This window comes from Mchenga conophoros, linkage group LG9, assembly GCF_057382185.1.
Source record: "Mchenga conophoros isolate Kocher_MC1m ecotype Shallow Benthic linkage group LG9, M_conophoros_male_GT1.1, whole genome shotgun sequence".
In the NCBI taxonomy this organism is placed as follows: Eukaryota; Metazoa; Chordata; class Actinopteri; order Cichliformes; family Cichlidae; genus Mchenga; species Mchenga conophoros.
The window spans coordinates 19,445,159-19,463,071 of NC_140534.1; the positions used below are offsets into that span (position 1 = coordinate 19,445,159).

A 17,913-nucleotide genomic window follows, 5' to 3' on the forward strand; every position below is an offset into this window, starting at 1 on the left:
TTCATCTCAAGGATCTAAGCCGCACACCCATCTATAGGGTTTGCAGAGAGTGGTCTAAAAAAGACAAAATATCCAGTGTCCATTCTCTGGATGAAAATGTCTTGCTGATTTTAACACTTAGACCCCCGGAGAGCAGGACAAATTGCTTCAAGCTTCCAGGAAACAACAGTAGCTCAAATAACTGCTTGTTACAATCAAGGTACAGTATGCAGAAGAGCAGCTCTTATCCAGATACCACTCCTATCAGCTAACAGCAGGAAACTAAGGCTAAATTTCCCACAAGCTCAACAAAAGTAGAGAGTAGAAGACTGGAAAAAAACATTCTTTGGTCTGTTGAGTCTCAATCTCTGCTGTGATGGTTGGGCCAAATGATCCCTGCTATCCAACATGAAAGCATCATCAGCATGGTGTAAAGGTGTAAGAGATACTTTCTTGACTCACTTTAGGTCCTTTATACTAACTAAGCACCATTTAAGTGCCAAAGGCTACTTGAGTATGTCCATCGCTTTTTGACCACAATATATTCATCGCCTGGCTGCTTCCTGTAGGATAGTGTGTGTGTGACAAAGCTCGGGTTTCTTGAATATCTTATACAGTGACCAGATCTCAATCCAATAGAGCATTTTGTGATGTGGTTGAAGGGAGACATTGGCATGACAAGCAACTGTGTGATTCTCCCATGTCAATACTGACCAAAATCTCTGAGGAATGTTTTCAGCACCTTTTATTGATTTAATGCCACAAAGAATTAACAAGGTTTTGAGGGCAAAAGGTTCTAACACACCATTAGGAAGGTGTACCTAATAAAGTGGCTGGTGAGAGTTTGTGCCTTTGGGATTGAAAAAAGAAAATATTTGTATCATGAACTTGTCAGCCTACTTCTTGGAAAACCTTTCCTAGTTTTTCTCAGGAATTGGCAAGGACAATGGGAAGCTCATCTATTGTTTTTGCTTACATATAAAATTAAAGTAAAAGTATTGCAAATACTCATTTAATCATAAGCACGTACAGTTTATATTATCCCATCACAGTTTTTTAGTTGATGCTGGTAAAAATCTGTATGTCAAAATGAGAGCGATAAAGCTGGATCCCTTCAGAAAAAAAAGAAGCTTAGAGGAGAGAGCGAGTGAGACAGTCAGTGACAGAGACAGATTGTTTCTTCTGTGCTTGCATAGAAATGGATGGAGTTAAATTGGTTGCTACCTTGCCCATCTGCCATAACAGCTGGTGATGCTCTAATATAAAAGGGAGCAAGAAAAAAACATAGGCGAGCCCAAAGGCAGTCGTTCTCATTTCTCTGAGAACTAATTTGCTGTTTACATTCGTATCGCAGTTTAAGCTGATTCATTGGTTAGATTCACCAAAAGCATCTCCCATACTGTATGTTACTGTCTAGATTTGTTACATTTTGTTTTATTGCATGTTCATTACATTCATTCCCCCTTCATAAATGGGACCTAAAATAAACCTAAAATCTGGCAGGCTAATCATTTTGAACTCTTCTCATTGTTTAACACAGTCAGGGTGAGCCTTATCTGCGGATGCTGTCCTGGGGTCCTGAATCGGAGCTTACATGGGAGAAGTGGCTTGGCAGTAGATGAGACAGACAGCTAAATAATCAGCCTGCAAGACCTGGCAGTGGAATGTAATTACTGAATGAATGGACAAAGCATCTGTCTTTCTGGAGGCTTCTGGTGAGATCTCTGAGGATGGGAAGGGAGGCAGCATTTTGGGGAGGAGCAAAGTAAGATTGAGGATAATGTGATGGGAAAGGTGAGGAAACGAAGGGCAAAAGAGGTGCAGGGGACCTCCGAGGGCATGTCCTATCACATGCTGTAGTCTCATCATCTGTCTTGTTTTAGGTGTACAAGAACAAGCTGCACACAGTTTGGGCGGCACTCGTAAAAAGCTAAGTTATGTAGCTTATATTTTTACAAAATAGCAAAAAGTCATATGTCAATATTTTTATCTTGAAGAAAAAAAGAGAAAGAAATTTGCTCGCTATTGATTTGCAAGCCAGCCTTTTCAATTCAGCATCGCACCAGGTAATAGTGAAAGATTTGTCACTCAAAAATATTTTATATTTTATTTCTTGAAACAATGGTTATTCAATTTCACACAAACGCAAACAAGCCAGCTTTTCATCTCTTCAACTGTTGTCATGTTTGCTGACTAAAATGAATGTAACTAGTTAGAAGTATCTTGATCTTTAGCTCCAGGAGCGTAAATTATTAAAGTTTCCAGGTGATTTGTTTCAAAAAATGATCTTAAAAAGTCAAATATTCATATTATATCATTATACAACCCTTAAAGAGACAGGCTGCATGCCATATGCAAACATGTCTTAAGCAAAAGTTTAGCATCCTCATCTGCTGATGCTACAAATGGAAAACATTTTTGTACCACAGCTTAGAAAATCACGTGGCGATGTGCTTTTTGACACTATTGCTACCTTTACAAGGCAAAAGACTCACTAATGATGACTAATGAGGGGATTTCAAAATAAAACTCCATACAATGTAGCAAATGTAGTTTGGGATTTAAATAGTATAACCTTGTGTATTCTGCCCAGTCTTGTACAGAATGTAAATAATACCTGAAAACTTTTAAAGCTCTAGAAGAAACACTGGGTTACTACAGCTCCATTATGGCATACTAACACTTGCAACATTTCCTTTATACAACACTTTTTTAGTATCTTAATGAAGGTTAAGCAATAATGAACATACCCTCTCTGAGTAAAAGAAGTAAAACATACTCCCTTTGTAGAGCCTCATTTACACTGCTCAAATATGGCAACACCGACTGAATCCTGTATCCAAGTGGAGGAGTTGTAAAAGACGTCACTGGGTGGAATTATTAAGGGGGAAACTACTACTAATATATATATATATATATATATATATATATATATATATATATATATATATATATATATATATATATATATTTATTTAAAATCAGGTTGTAAATGTATTTTATTCTTTTAATTGGGAGATTTTAACCTCAATTATCCACTAAAGAAATCACAGCTTATGCACCTTTTGTGTTGTCTTCATTGTTCTGAGGCTTGGACAAAAACATTCCACGCTTCTTAATCTTTGAATTTGGGATTTTTTCAGTTTCATTGGCACAGTTGTATAAAATTAAGGACATGGTGACATGGTGACTGTGAAAGAATTCCCAACAAGTCAGCTGAAAAAATGTCTTCCCTTCTAGACATCCCACCGTAAACTGTAAGTGATACTCTTGCAAAATGGAAGTGTTTAGTAACCACAGCAAGTCAGCCGCAAAGTGTGAGACCCAGTAAAGTTACACAGTGGAGTCGCCGAGTGCTGAGGCACGTGGTGCGTAACACTCGCCAATCTCTCCTGACTCAATAACTGCTGAGCTCCGAAACTCCTCTGGCATTAACATCAACCCAAAACTGTGCAATGGGAGATCACCCTTTGGGTCTCCATGGCTGGCCAGCTGCTGTAGGTGTAATGTGTAGGTGGACCAATATTTTTGTCCACGGCGTCATGCACTCCCTGTTTGTAGGAGCAGATTGGAGAACAATTCCCTGCAATCCTCGTGTTTATGGCTGCCATGAATGCTGTTTCACTCAGGACTATAAAAAGAATTAGAATAGAGTGCAATTATATTGTTGCTTCTGAATTAAATAAAAGTGCCATAACAAAACAAATAAGACCGCCGGATGGAACTGTTCAGACCAGGGTGGATATTTGTTTTGTGTGTTTCTGAAAAAGCCACACACTCTGCAGCCGGTTATGAACTCTCCAAAGTGGTTTGCTTTGTACTAGAAAGGTGAATGAGTGTTCCACTTTCATCTAACGCTATTCAGCTCTACAGCGCTGAATTGTCTTGCTGAGATACTTCCAAAATCCATACAGACAAGTCATCTCGGCAAATACACATTCAGACCCATAAACCATGAAAAATAATAACAGTTCAAGCTCAAGCTGCACAGTGAAATTTCTCAGTCTGTCGGCCTGTTTCTATAAGTCTGGTCTCATGATGATGATTTTCTGAAGGGTTATTTCTATCCTTGCTATTGCTCCGCAGATTTCCATATTGCTTTCAATCTCTGAGCCTATAATTAATTGGAAAGTGAAATTGCTTTTCGAAATGTTTCAACTTGCATTGACTGACCTAATTAGTTCAATGATTACACTCACCAGGAAGAGATCCCTGCCTAAATGATGGGGCTAATTTGAATGAATATTTTAAGCCCATTTCTGCAATTAATGTAATTTACATATGTAATGTGTCTGTTTGATTACTTAATTATGTTTGTATTCCCTGACGATGTCACTGACAGGTGTCTTTAGAGTATAGCAAAAATAATGCAAAATCCAGATGTCCCACTTCATTCAACTAGTTTAGCAGGAGCTGCAACTACCTGCATTACAGAGCTGTCGAGTTCCTGTGGCTTGCAACAACTTTGCATCTACCCCCGACAAATTTATTCACTGTCATCTGCAGACTCGCTGGAGAATGACAGAAATTGATTTTCCTTGCAGTTAGCTCCCCATGGGTCTAAAAGGATGGGGGGGGGGGGATGATAAAATAATACACAAAACATCTTTCTTCTAGTTTAGCCATCTGGTCACAAACATTTTGAAAAGCCGCTGTGTCAGTTTTGGAGTAAAACTGAAAGATAGTGCAGAAGGCATTTTAGTCTTCAGCTAATATTGTGACTTCCTAATAATCATGTCATGTAACATCCAGTAAGTAAATATCTGACTTGCCGGTTCACTGGATTTTTTTTGGGAGAAAGGTTTGACTTGAAATGATCTGAAAGATTTTAGTTGAATTACAAGCAGGCTATGTTCAACACCACTTTGCAAGAAGCAATCCCGCTTCCATGGGGACTCTAAAATTAAGAGTTATCTCTGTGGGGTAACAACATTTGCTTCTTATTTTTCTTTTTGCATTAAATAGAAAAAGGATTGATGCCGCTGATGTTTGTCTGTCACATACACTTCGCTTAGCTTAGCACAAAATCACAACACCCAGGGGATAAAGTGGAATTTGGCTACTTGAGTGCGCTGAGATTGGGTGCAGTGCAGGGAAATGACTCTCTTAGAAATAAGTCACAAAATAAATTGATGTCCCATTTTCTTTATGGACAGGCTTTGACCAGATGCTGCTGCTTTAGAGGTTTACTGCTCTTCAGTCAGATTGTTGTATGTTATATGAACTATTTCACGAGTGCAACACAATGCAGCACTGTAGATTGTACCATAATACTGCTACTTAGCTCAGCATGAATTTGCATACTAGTATAATAGTCCAACAAAAAATATAATTAAATTTGTTGTGAAAGACACAATTCACAAATAACCAAATAACTTCAGCAAATTATTACATGCAGATCCAGAATCTGATATTTTAATAATAAAGTAACATTTATTTGGACATGACATGTAAGTTTTCCCCCTCTAGCTAATGTCACTTGCCGAGTAGTCATTATCTCTCATTTTCCTTTAATGTTCTGTCTATTTTAGATCGTTCACACATTTTTCCCCCTCTTAGGAAATACAGTGACTGGACACTTAGCTAGCAGACAGACTATAATCCAAACTGCACAGATGCAGTTTTGTGTGTCGAGTTTGAAATTATCTGCCATTCACAGAAATGGTAACTTTGTTTATGCTTACTGTAGCGGTAGGTAGTGAAGTACAACATGGCAACTTTTCTGACGTCTGCACATGTGGAAAGGACCAAGGGTGATATTCATTTCTCTGTGGCCTAACCTGGAAGCAAAGCCAGGCTGCTTGATAAAATTATGTATTTTGGAAAATTTTGTAAAATTTGGATTAGGTTTCATTACTGAGCAACTGAAAGGTTCTGGAACTCCCACTCATTTTAACCCCTGAATAAACATAAGTTAGCCCAGCTAAAAACACCCAGTAAACCCCTAGTTCTCAAACGATATAATTAGTTAGTGCTTTAGAGTGACTCTTATCACCTATTTTTAGTATTTATGCTAACTATGCTAAAGAATGCTAACTGGCAGCTAGCTGAGAACCATGGTCCTATATTTGATGGAGAAATGAGCCGGCATTCTGGTGAACTTATAATCTTAATCTAAAATAGCAAAGTCTGCATCCCATACTTCAAGAGTATTTCAGAAGATGATAAGCTATCCATTTAAATGATCAGTATTCCCACAGTACAACCATGCTAAAAGATAGGGCTGCATTACAAACTAAGAAAAGCAGCCTGCTGTTTGAGGGCCCGAGACCCTAACCCATTTTTCAACAGCAAGCATCTGCATTGCTCGCTGCTTCTGTTGTGGCAGCGAGCCACTTGTCACGCACACGCTGTTTTCTTTTTTCTATAATTCTACATTCAGTTTGTTACTAGCTTAGAACAGCCAGTATACGGTCAAACAGTTTACCTATTTGCAATTTGTGATAGGCGGAGAGAGAAAAGAAAGACAGAGGAGTAAGGACAGGACATAATATTATTCTGGCTTGTTTTTACTCTCTGTTATCACCTTTTACCTGTGCTTGACTGGCCATCTGGCATACTGGAACTCCCCCAGTGGGCCTAATGTGACTTTTCGGGCCAACACAGCTGTCAACAAAAACGTCAGAGTGCCAAAATGGATAAGACTAGGGAGGTGCTGGCAGTGGTGCTGTACACAGTTAGAAGGACAGAGAAACGGAGAACTTAGAGGGGGTTAAGTAAAGCAGAAGGTAATGGGCTGTCTGCCTGGATCAACAACACTGTATGTCAGGAGAGATGAGATTAGGATGATTAGCAGGGTGATACTTGTCTGGAGTGTCAGAAAATTTAAGCTTAAACTCTATTGGTGAACGAAGTGGCTGGTTTTTGCAAAGTTGTGTTAATTACATAACAGTACAACCAAATATGCACTCTCTCCACAACTTCAATTTGGCTAGCTTGCCACTTTTGCAAATAAGTAGTTTTCTGGTCATAATGTGTTTGTGTGGATGTCAGAGTATGCTAGCTAACACACTGTGCAAAGTGGCTAAGACAATTAGTAAGCACTTGCTAGTGTAAAAAGGATGCCACAATTTTGTTAACCACCATTTATCAGCATTAGCAGTGGGCCAGCTGGCAGCTTGCTGTTCCCAGTGATGTTTTGGGATATGGAAAAAACCTCTTAGGACGCAAGATTTTGTGTGGCAGTGATGGACATTATAGGGGAGTAAAATTGAGACATTCTTGTCTTTATTTATTCCCTAAACAACTATTTGTGCATTGTCTTTACATACATTGTCATGTCAGTGTGACTGTTTTGCGCCTCTCTGACATGATCGCACCACTTTTTTATGGATTTATCAAACAAGTCCCCCGCATTTTTTTTTTACTTTTATGTTGACAGTTTATTCACTTTATTTTTTTCCTGCTTTTTAAGAACTTACCCAAGCAGGAAATGCTATGAGTTAGTGAAACATACTGTACTTCAACCTGAAAAGAACAATTATCTGATCAACTGTTTATTACAGACAGATCATTACTTCTTTTAAAATTCTCTCAGTACTGTACAGGTATTAGCAGAGTCACTTTCAAAAAACATTTCCTTTATCTAAATCTTAGTCTTCGCTTATTCAATACACACCTTTAGTGCTTTTAAAGGGTGGCCTGGACGGCATGCATATTCAGGGCAGCACAAACATGGGTGGCATGTTATCGATTGCGGTGGGCTGGTACAGGGCAAAATGCCAGGGGCGATGGGGTCTGTCAGACAAGCCCTGACAGACCCGGTGTTATAGAGAATTTAAATGTTATACAGGCCCTCACGAGTGGGGTTTTCTGGCCGTGCTTATGAACAAAAAAGGAAACATATCTGTAGTTTATGACAGTTATTCTGAATTTAGTGCTGGTAGCCCTGCATCCAGGGCACCAAACCAAGAAAATACACTTGCCCAACAAAAAATTAAAAATAAATAGATCTTAAAATCCCTGATTTCTTTATTATCTGTTATTCAGACAGCATCAACTTTGATTAAAACAATTTTTGAATGACTTAAACCGTGTCCACTAGAGTCTGCTAGAGTCCGCTCAGGTCACAGCAATGTAAATTTAATAGTAGTCCACATACCTGCCTGTCTTTTTTGACTGTTTGGACCAGTCTGCAAAGAATTTATATCACAATGCACCAACTACACATGCGGCCCAGGTAAGGAGACTTCAAAAAACTATAACAAGAATGACTATTCTGTTATCCTGTCTTCAGCTGTCCATGTCTGTATTCACAACCGAGTATAATCAAGGCATTATTTTTAAAGCATCTTGCTGATTAGGGATGGATGATGTGTCACAAGTAGACTTTGCTTTAAAGGTTGAGAAGCACTGGCTTACAGGACATGCAAATGCACTTTAAAGTCTCTTGATGGGGCTTTAAGTGTTCTCTTTTGGTTTTTCCACATTGCTATATGCTATCGTTTCCTGTGCAGTAAAACACTAACTGGGCAGCAAATGGGACGTAAATATAATCCAGAGAATCGTGTTACTCTTACGAAACAGCGGAATTTGTAAGTAAGCACATTTATATCCACTAATAATGCCAGAGCAGGCTATTCGACTGAAGATTTCATTTACCTTTCCATCAAGACAAATATCCAAACCACATCTTTGCACACTGATGGATGTAGGCGCTGGGTGTATATTAGAGAAAATGGATGGAAAAGGAAGTAATGGCTATAATAACTGCTGTTATTGCAGAGAACATACAGCAATGTGCTTCTTGATTTCCTCTGATGTCAAAACCTGGGGGGAAAATCAATATGAAGAATGAAGCCTTATTTACACACGCCACCTGATAGACTGTGGCTCGCTGCAAGATGTCAACGGGCCATTAATGTTTCAGGAGATGATTGCTTTTTTTGTTTTTGTGGCTAAGTGGGGAATTAAATGACAGCAGTTCTATTTTTAATCATAAACCCATCAGTGAATAGGGCAACATTTTAGGAAGACAGATGTGTTTGTGTGTTTTTTTATTTTTTATTTTTTTTAGTTAACCTCAATCCGAAGAGGATGCAGTTGTGTTCAGGATGCATATTTGCAGGGACATGTGCACGTGGGATTATCACTCATGGGCGGGGCTCACGATGACAGCTATTCTTTGCAATGAAACCAAGCTGATTTCTGCATTTTTTCCCTTTTGTTTCTCCTAGTTAGTAAAAGTTCTGCATAACTTAACATCATTTAAATAACAATGTGAGTGCTTACGTGTAAAAAGCCCCAAGTCTGTCCATGTGTTGTTGTCAGTTAAGAATTATCTGTCAGCCTGAATCAGACTTTGAATGTGGAGCAATCATACATTTTCACCATCACCAGCAGTCCCCCCTGATACCTCTGACTGAACCGTTTGTTGAGAGAAACATAAAAGGTTTGCTCGGTGGACATGTTTTTGCCCTCAGGGGTACACAAACTCAATAGCTAGCTAGCTAGCTAGCCATCTCTTCTTGAGTGCACCTGTGCTTTCCTAGTGGCACACACTGAAAATTGAGGTCATGATCCCCACGACTATGTGAGTCAAGATGCCTCTATGTTGGAATATCTCTCTTTCTTTTCTCTTTTTCAGTTTATATCTCCTTGAAAATATCTATCTGGAATTCCCGTGTACATTCTTTCTCTTATAGAGGGCATACACACATTTGTGCATACATACATTTGAAGGGTAAACCGTACATGAGCATTTGCAACCCATTTTTCAAAACTGACTTTCATCTCTTGTGTAGATCTGCATTATTGCCTCACTTAAAAATTATCTAGCCTTAAATTTATATTTCTAAATTGAAAATCTTGAACTACATAGGTTGTAGAGTCTATTAGCAACTTATGTAAAACTACAGATTCCTTTTTTTTTTCCAAACACATGCATTGTTCATTATTGTCTGCAAAAAACACAAATGAGTATATTAGAATATATAAGCCAATAATTTGATAAACATTAAAAAAAATAAATGGTTTAAATGTATGAGCTGTGCTACGCCCTGTGCAAGAGTTTTGAATGTATCTGACCAAATTTAAAAAACAAGCTGCAAAAGCAAAGATGAAGATTTGTCGTCAGAGCAACAAATCACAGAAAAAGTATAATCACTTTATGATCATTTTATTTTTCTCTACACTTTAGTGCCTGTTGTATAAAGTGATCACAGTTTTTCGCTGTCTATTCTATATTTGGATCTAAACTTCAAAGATTTGAAACCTCTGACTCCTGTTTGGAACTCCCTCCCTCCCTTGTCAATGTGCCCAATTTTTTCCTGTTAATTTGTCTGTCTTTGTAGTGGTTTTGCGTCTCCGTGGTCAGTTTGTGTCTTTTTGTTATAATTCTGTTCCTCTTTGGTTGTTTTGTGTCTCTTTGAGGTTGGTTTGCATTTTCTTTCTGTCTTTTTGGATTATTTATGGTTGATTTATGCCTCTTTGCAGTTATTTGCGATTATTTTTTGTCCATTTTCAGTCTCTTTAAAGTTATTTGATTGACATCCCAAGAAAAATTCCTTCAAACCAACACTTTAGCCCCAGGAGAGCTCTGACCGCTTGCCCCTAGGGATTGTGCTCTGAAGGCCAGTTCACCAATTTATCCATGCATACGTTACATTTTTTGTTGTCTCTCTATGCTCTTCTTTTCTCTCTTCACTTTCTGCTTACCCTAATTGGTCCCTGAGATCCCCACTCCTGGAGATTTCTTCTTTGTAAGAGGGAGATTTTTCACCCTCCTATTTCCAGCTATTCTACTATTATTATTATTCTACTACTATTACACTGTTATGGTAAAATCTTTCCCTTACAATTGAAAGTTCCCAGAGATGACAACAGTGAATTGATTAATTCAATTAGATCAAGTTTCATGCAGACCTTATCAAAATAATATTCAGTGCAAATAAGCCTGTCGTGACAGTGTAGGTACGGCACAGTGCAACGTATCATGTATGTCGACTCTGTTGTGTTTAGACTGCCAATACATCCGTGACTGGTCACAAGCAGGTGAGAGACAGCTGAGGCCAGCAGGACAACAGCGAGAACAGCTGATCCCTGCAGAACCAGCTCGGAGCTGACCCAGATGAGGACTCTCCACTGTAATCGGAGTCCCTGAGGTAATCTAGGCAAGACATTATCTGCATCGTTGCTTATCTGCAGCATCTGGAGGGCTCTGCCACCTGCTTTGGAAGGGTTCATACCACTCCTCTGCCTCTTTTTTTTTTTTGTTGCTTTTCATTTGTTTATTTTTCTGTCACGCACTCAGCATCAAAGAGCACACAGTCACTTAGACATGCCAGAACTCATGGATCAAGTTGTCAACTTTATAACCTCGTCTCTTAACTGAAACAGCTTTTCCAAGATTCACTCTTACCAGTAAGCTATGCAGTTCTTTGAATTCATCGCCGTGGGCAATGCTCCACTGCTTATACAGTAGGAAAAAAAAGTTCTTCCCAATTAGATGTTTCCCATGCATAATGTTCCTACGCTTAATATTTTCATGCCCAGGTCATCTTTAGATTGCAAGTAAGCACTTGCTTTTGCATCCTAATGATAAATCAATTAGTTGAGCCTTAGATGTTGCCTATGGCAACTCAAGTCTTTGAATTTCACTATGCATTTTGATTTTAACCTCTATAAATTGACCTGGGAGCCCTTAGTCTCTGGTATTTCTGTGTTTATCAGTGTTTATGCTGCTTTTAATATTTTATAGTGGCATTTCGGGAGAGTCTTATGTTTATTTAATATGCAGTGTTTTCTGCTTTTTTTTTATGTTTCAGAGAGGTAAAGAAAATTTTCTAAATATTTGATCAGCTTGTCTTTTCCTGTGCCACTGTTCTAGTTTGATACTACTCAACTTAATGTGGATTGGCTAGCCCGATCAGGGGAAGAAGGTTATCAGGAGGGCTGAAGAGAAGAATTTCTGCATAATGAAAGTATAATAAATGCATACAAGCAAGAAATAGAAGCTAAAATCTTTCTCCTCTTAAACTGCCTGCTCTTAAAAGGACCAAAAAATAGGTAAAACTTTATGTATCAGATTCCTTCTCCTGCTCTTTCTTTACAAATGTATGTCTACATTTGTGTATGTGCAGATTGAGGTCATGTGTATTGTTCTTTTTTTTCGTGTCCTGCCAAAATATTCCAGCCACATTTCCATAATTCTATATGTATCCAAACTGAGACCTTCCGTTATTTCCAGAAAAGAAGCACAGACTAATCATCTTTGGCTCGGTCATCCTTCTGCCTGAGGGTTAAATTTTAATGATGATGTTTGGCACACTGATGTGAAAAACATGTATTAAAATGCCAAAAAGTTAAGTGTGATGAAACAGGCTTATGTATCTACAATGAGACCAACAATTTTCTGAAATTACAGTTTAATTAGGAGGGGGTGGGGGAGAAGATGCTGCTGCAGGAAACTCTGTGACATTTTCGTCTAAAGACATAATACTTATGTATATTAGAAGCAGCAATGCTTCATCCATATCTAATTTAAAGCCTAATTTTGAATGTTTTGCTCTTACGTGATACTCCTGCCGAATGGAATTTAATACATACTAATTAGAAAATTGTACTGAATTTTTAAGCTTGACCTCATGTGACCTGGAAGCTATCATGTAGGCTGGATCAACAACTGGACAGCGCTGGGAAAGCAGTATAAACTGTACTTTCCTCATGAGCGGATCTTCCAAACACTGACCTTTACACCATCTTAGCTCCATGTCCTTTTGTGAGGTTTGTCCTAATCCCACAGCTCTAAACTTATTTCCTCCCTAAAAATAGAAAAATTCAATTCGCTTTACAAATCCAAAACACATCCCAAGTCTCAGTCTAGGTCTAGTTTCGTGTATTTAATCAAAGGAAAAAAATAATCACTGTTTTGTGACTGATCCCATTGTCTTCATAAGCATCAAGTTAAAAGAGCGCACGCCCTCAAGACCGAATGTCAGTTGCACGTAACTAAAACAAAACTTTGCTTTCATACGAAATTTTAAAGTTACAATCAGGTCTCAGCATGTCGGTGCAGAAGTCTGATTTCAGTGATGCACAGTAACTCAGATGGTTCCCATAATAGACACTAGAAAGTCATTCAGCCTGACCCTATTCTTCAGATATGGGTTTAATTGCCCAGACTATGAAGTGCAAGATCCCCTCACTTATCAAATTAACAGCTCAGAAAAGGACAGTAAAGTACTTAACAGTAGTCTCAGTAGAATGAGTCATGGCAAAGGTAAGCTGTTTACCTGTTAAAAGGAGGGGAGAAGGAAGCGAATGCCTCGTTGAGAGAAATAAAACACATCGTAAAACACTCTTTTTACTTTGGTACTTCATGTTATGTTGATATGGTTGACTAGCTGCCAAAATGCAGATGAAAGACGCTTTGAATTGATAATAATATGGATGCACTTCTGCGAGTTGCCTTTACAACCATGCGATTACTAAAAAAAATCTAACTTGTGACTTGCACAAGTTTGCCTTGCAGACATTTTTTCTTTCAGGTAACATAAAAACTGGCCTTTCTTCTTTGTGGTAAAGCCTAAGAAGAATTAAGGTATTGCTCACACTTAATCACTCTGTCAAAATAACATTACACTAATGCGGTAAGGAGTGGTGCTCTTTGCCGTATGCTTATTAGTCAAGAAGGAGAAACGGGATTTTTTGTATCTACTTGAATGGAGCAAATCATTATTTATTGTTATAGTACAATAATTATCAGAAAGACAATAACTATTTCTGTCAGGCTCATTTTCTAGATTGATTTATAAAGATGGAAAACAGCAACCAAACTCTTTCCTATGTGAGTAATGACATGTGGAAATTCAATTAAAACAATGCAGAGATTAATTGAGAGCTTCACTGACTGGCAAAAAAAATTGTTAAGATGAGAGCAAAATTCAGACCAGCTTTGTAGCTGCCATATTTTCAGACAGTGGCAAGTCATACTATATGAGTGCCTTTATGGTTAAAAAAACATAATTTAAGTAAAGAGCTACTGCTGCTTCTTGAAAATGATAAAACTTGTTTCATGGTCCCTTTTCAACACTTTAAAGGGCAAAACAAAACGTCTCAGTCTGCTCAGGTTTTGTCCTCCTTTAATGTTGCTTATTGTTTCTTCTTTTGAAAGATGATACTAAAGCAACATATATCTGCACACACACACACACACACACACACACACACACACACACCACCACCACCACCACCACCACCACCACCACCACCACCACCAAACCTGCATTCACTTTCATGCATCTTCTAGTTAAGCACATGCTTAGTGCACATAGCTGACTCTTGCGTGATGTTTTATTCATGGTAGCAGAGATATAACCACACATGAGCTATCATACTTCTCTGTGAGACTCCTGTGCGGTTCTGGCTTGGCCCAGATAACAGAAAACCTGCCTGGAGCGCAGACACAACACTGCAGGACGTAATAGAAACTATCATAATGCTTAGCAGGAGAGATGTCTGTGGAGCTCACACTGTGGCGGTGTGGCAGAAACAACTCTCAACTCAGGGCGTGAAGACATGTTGATGTCTTGTGATGTTGTGGTTTGAGGTTTGAAAGCCAACAGATGGATTGATTTTAAGGGAGTGGGCTGATTAAAACCTTTGTGCACCAAAGATAATGAAGACAATTTCTTTGGAACGTTTACAAAAGACAGCTATTTTATGCAGCTAAAAATTGTGTGTAATTCTGCATAGATAAACTGGAGGACAGTGTGACACCTTGAAGAAGTTACTGAAAATATTATCTAGACACATGTGAAATGCCCTGGCTTCAGGCTAAAATACAGGCCTTGAAAATTAAAGTCATTCTTTCACCGAATTACTCGGTTTAAGAGTTTAATGTGCTCATGGCTTAAATGAGTTCAGTGACTTTTAGAAATTTTTGAAGGAAAATGTAATTAAATTGTGGCTGCAGTGCAAGAACTGACGGTACACTGATTACTTGTATCTGAATCTAATTGTTGGATTCAATTGTAATTCTTCTTTTTCAGTCACTGACAGACTCGGTGGCAAATCCACACCTACTCCAACACCATAGCCTATAATATATTTACTATGTGTCTACAAGCAAACACTTACTCTCTTCCTAGACTCTTAAAGCCGTTTCTAAATTGGCTCACAAATTGGACCCCATTAAAATCTCCTCATGCTCTTTATCTACATCTCCTTTATGGTCTGCATAGATCTAACTGAAGACAGAGAAATCAATACTTAATAACAGCCTTTCAATTCTCTGCAACATGTTTAATCTTAATTGCTCTAGTCAGTTTGCCTTATTAACAATCCTAGTTTACCAACTGCATTTTTCATCCAGTAGTTATTAATGTTTCATTTCACCACATTAAATTATTTGGATTCTGATCAACTATGCAAGCCTGTTTAATGACACCGGGACTTAACAGTCTACACTCAGACTTAATGGTCCACTCCCCTGTGTTTTATTGGCCTGCAGTATTATGCCGACGAAACCTCTGTTCTGTTAAACTGAACACATATGAGTTAAATGGAGCAAACTGATGAGATCTGATGCACAAGCTTGACTCCTTTCTTTAAAAATGGAAACTCCAAAGGCAGAAATGATTTAGATCAGCCCGGGAAAAAGTGAAGAGTAAGTCAAGTAGAGATGGTGGATTTCTGCTGAGTACCATGACTTTTTGGCTATGAACACACACACACACACACACACACACACACAGAGCAAATAATTCGAATAACTGATTGCAAGCCTTGCTCTTTTCTAAGACTCCATGATATCTGTTTTCGCTTTTATTTTTGCATTTCCTGCAGCACTAATAATCTGAGGTTAAACTGCCTCTTGAAAGGATTATTTCACTCTAAGTCCTCTTTTAGTTCATTTCCTGCAAAATCAGATTAGAAAAAAAGTATTTATGCATCCAGGCCCACAAAAAGCGGATTTGAGTTTGTGAAGGACTAAGAGGGGCACTTAAGTGTGGGAAGATATTTGCCCATGACATACTGCAATGGAAAATGTAACCTAATTATTTCCCTCAAGTTGGTAGCCAGCTGCAGTTTAAAGAAGCGTCTGCTGCAGTAAAGGAATTTTGTTATTTCCGCTCCTCCAAATCGATATATGGATAGACTTTCGATACTTGCATTTATTGCAGTCTATCCGTCCTTGGCTGTATCTACTTACATTTAGTCTTCAGCTTGAACGGCGTGAAGACTGTTGAACTCACGACAAAGAAAACACTGTTCGAACGAACTGCGTGTGATTTCCAATCCGTGTTCTTGAATTATTGACCACGACATTAGATTTTTTTTGTATTTTATTTTATAAAGCATTAGGTACAGATCGATCACAGCAGGTAACCTTCAGGTAACATTGATGAAGAATGCCTTTTCTAATCAACAATTTGAGCAGCCCTTACAAAATAACACGTCAGCCACAGGTGCATATTTCTGTCACCTCATTCTTTATTGTAAATACAGAAGCGTGTCACTCATCCGCTCACGTTATATACCTGCAAGAGGGAAAATGTCTGTTCATCCTCGTTGAAAACAAGAACGCATTGAACTCCCCCAAGAATCAAAACTCCCCTCGTCCACCCAGCATCATCTAGTCAAAAAAATAACATCCAAAAAATACTTGACACTGCCACCAGCAAAAGTATAATGAAATCGGAAAAAGAGAGGAACACAAAAAACCAAAAACAAAAACCACAAACCTGTGAGCTCAGCTGCAAGAAAAGTAGCACGTTAAAATGTCATCGGGCTTTAAAAATGATTCCCCCTCTTTTTTTCCATAAAGAAAAGAGGAGCAAAGTAAAAGCAAGGATCGGATCGGTGGTGATTTCACCGAGACATCAAAATCACAAAACTCGAAGGCAACAAACAACACTGCAAAATGCAAACCAAAGCATAGCAACAGCAAAAGTCGACAGAAACAAAAAAGAAAAAAAAAGAGAAAAAAATTAAAAATGTTTCAAAACCACCAATAAATGTTCGAAAAATCTCAATACTGACAAAACCTGCTTGGTTTCGACCCTCGAAACAAAACTGCAAGCAAGTAAAGGCTTTCTCAATCCCGATAACGCACCCGTTTACCCTCTTGGCACTCTCGATCAGAATAACTGCATGCTAAAAACTTGAAGCCTGGATGTGGAAAAACGCTCAAAACCACCATGTCAATGCTCAATTCAACCATCAGCAAAAGGAGGAAAAATAACAAAAAAAGGGGGGGCAATTAAAAAGACAAAAAATGCTTACAAAAAAGCCATTGGAAATGTACTCACCGAGCGGGAGTAAAATGTTGCAATAAAAATGTGATATGGCTCAAAATACAGTATGGCGGTGCTAGCCGAAATGCTGTGCCTTTTCTCTAGATCTCTGCCTCCAGTTCTGTCATGTGACTGATTCAGCCCCGACTTCCAGCAATGAGAGACCAGTGTTGAACAGCTGATGCTGAATGCTCTCCTAACGGCTCGACTCTCTCCAAAAGTAAAAAGAGGTAGTCCTTATCATCCCACAGTTATGACTGAGCAGCTTGTCTGTTTTTCTTTCGGTTTCTTCTTTTCTGCTTTTTGTCCTTCTGTTTTAAAGATGCAGAGCTCACGCGGTGTCAGCGCCACGTCACGATCCAGGCATGCTTTCATTTCATTCACTGCAAGCACTGGCTGGGATAAAGAGCACGGTTTTTCTTACTGGGGGAGAATGAACAGGGGTGTGTGTTATTACAGCGAGGGGGGTGGGGGTCAACGTAAAGCTGCATCGCAATAGCATGCAGCCCTGTTCTCAGAGCTTAAACTGTGAAAGTGCAGCACACCGAACAACACACCGTTAACGGGAAACCAGCGCTGACCATGGTGCTGAAATTGGCGAGAGCAGATGTGTCCCTGGTTCTCAGCACGATGTAATACACCCGGGACCGGCAAACAAAAATAATGCATTATACTTGAACTGTAATATCACCAAGAC

General features: G+C 38.7%; 1 protein-coding gene across 2 annotated transcripts in view; it reads right to left on the reverse strand.

Annotated features, from left to right (window-relative positions):
* ralylb (RALY RNA binding protein like b) overlaps positions 1-17,613 on the reverse strand; it is a 132,463-nt gene extending 114,850 nt beyond the window's left edge. Inside the window, exon 1 of one of the 2 annotated variants that reach the window (XM_085286827.1) lies at positions 17,232-17,613. The gene's annotated coding sequence lies outside the window, so the exon portion shown is untranslated. Of the gene's footprint in view, positions 1-16,460 lie in introns of both variants that reach the window. The other variant, XM_085286825.1, reaches the window with a different exon arrangement.
* Between the last annotated feature and the right edge of the window lie 300 nt (positions 17,614-17,913).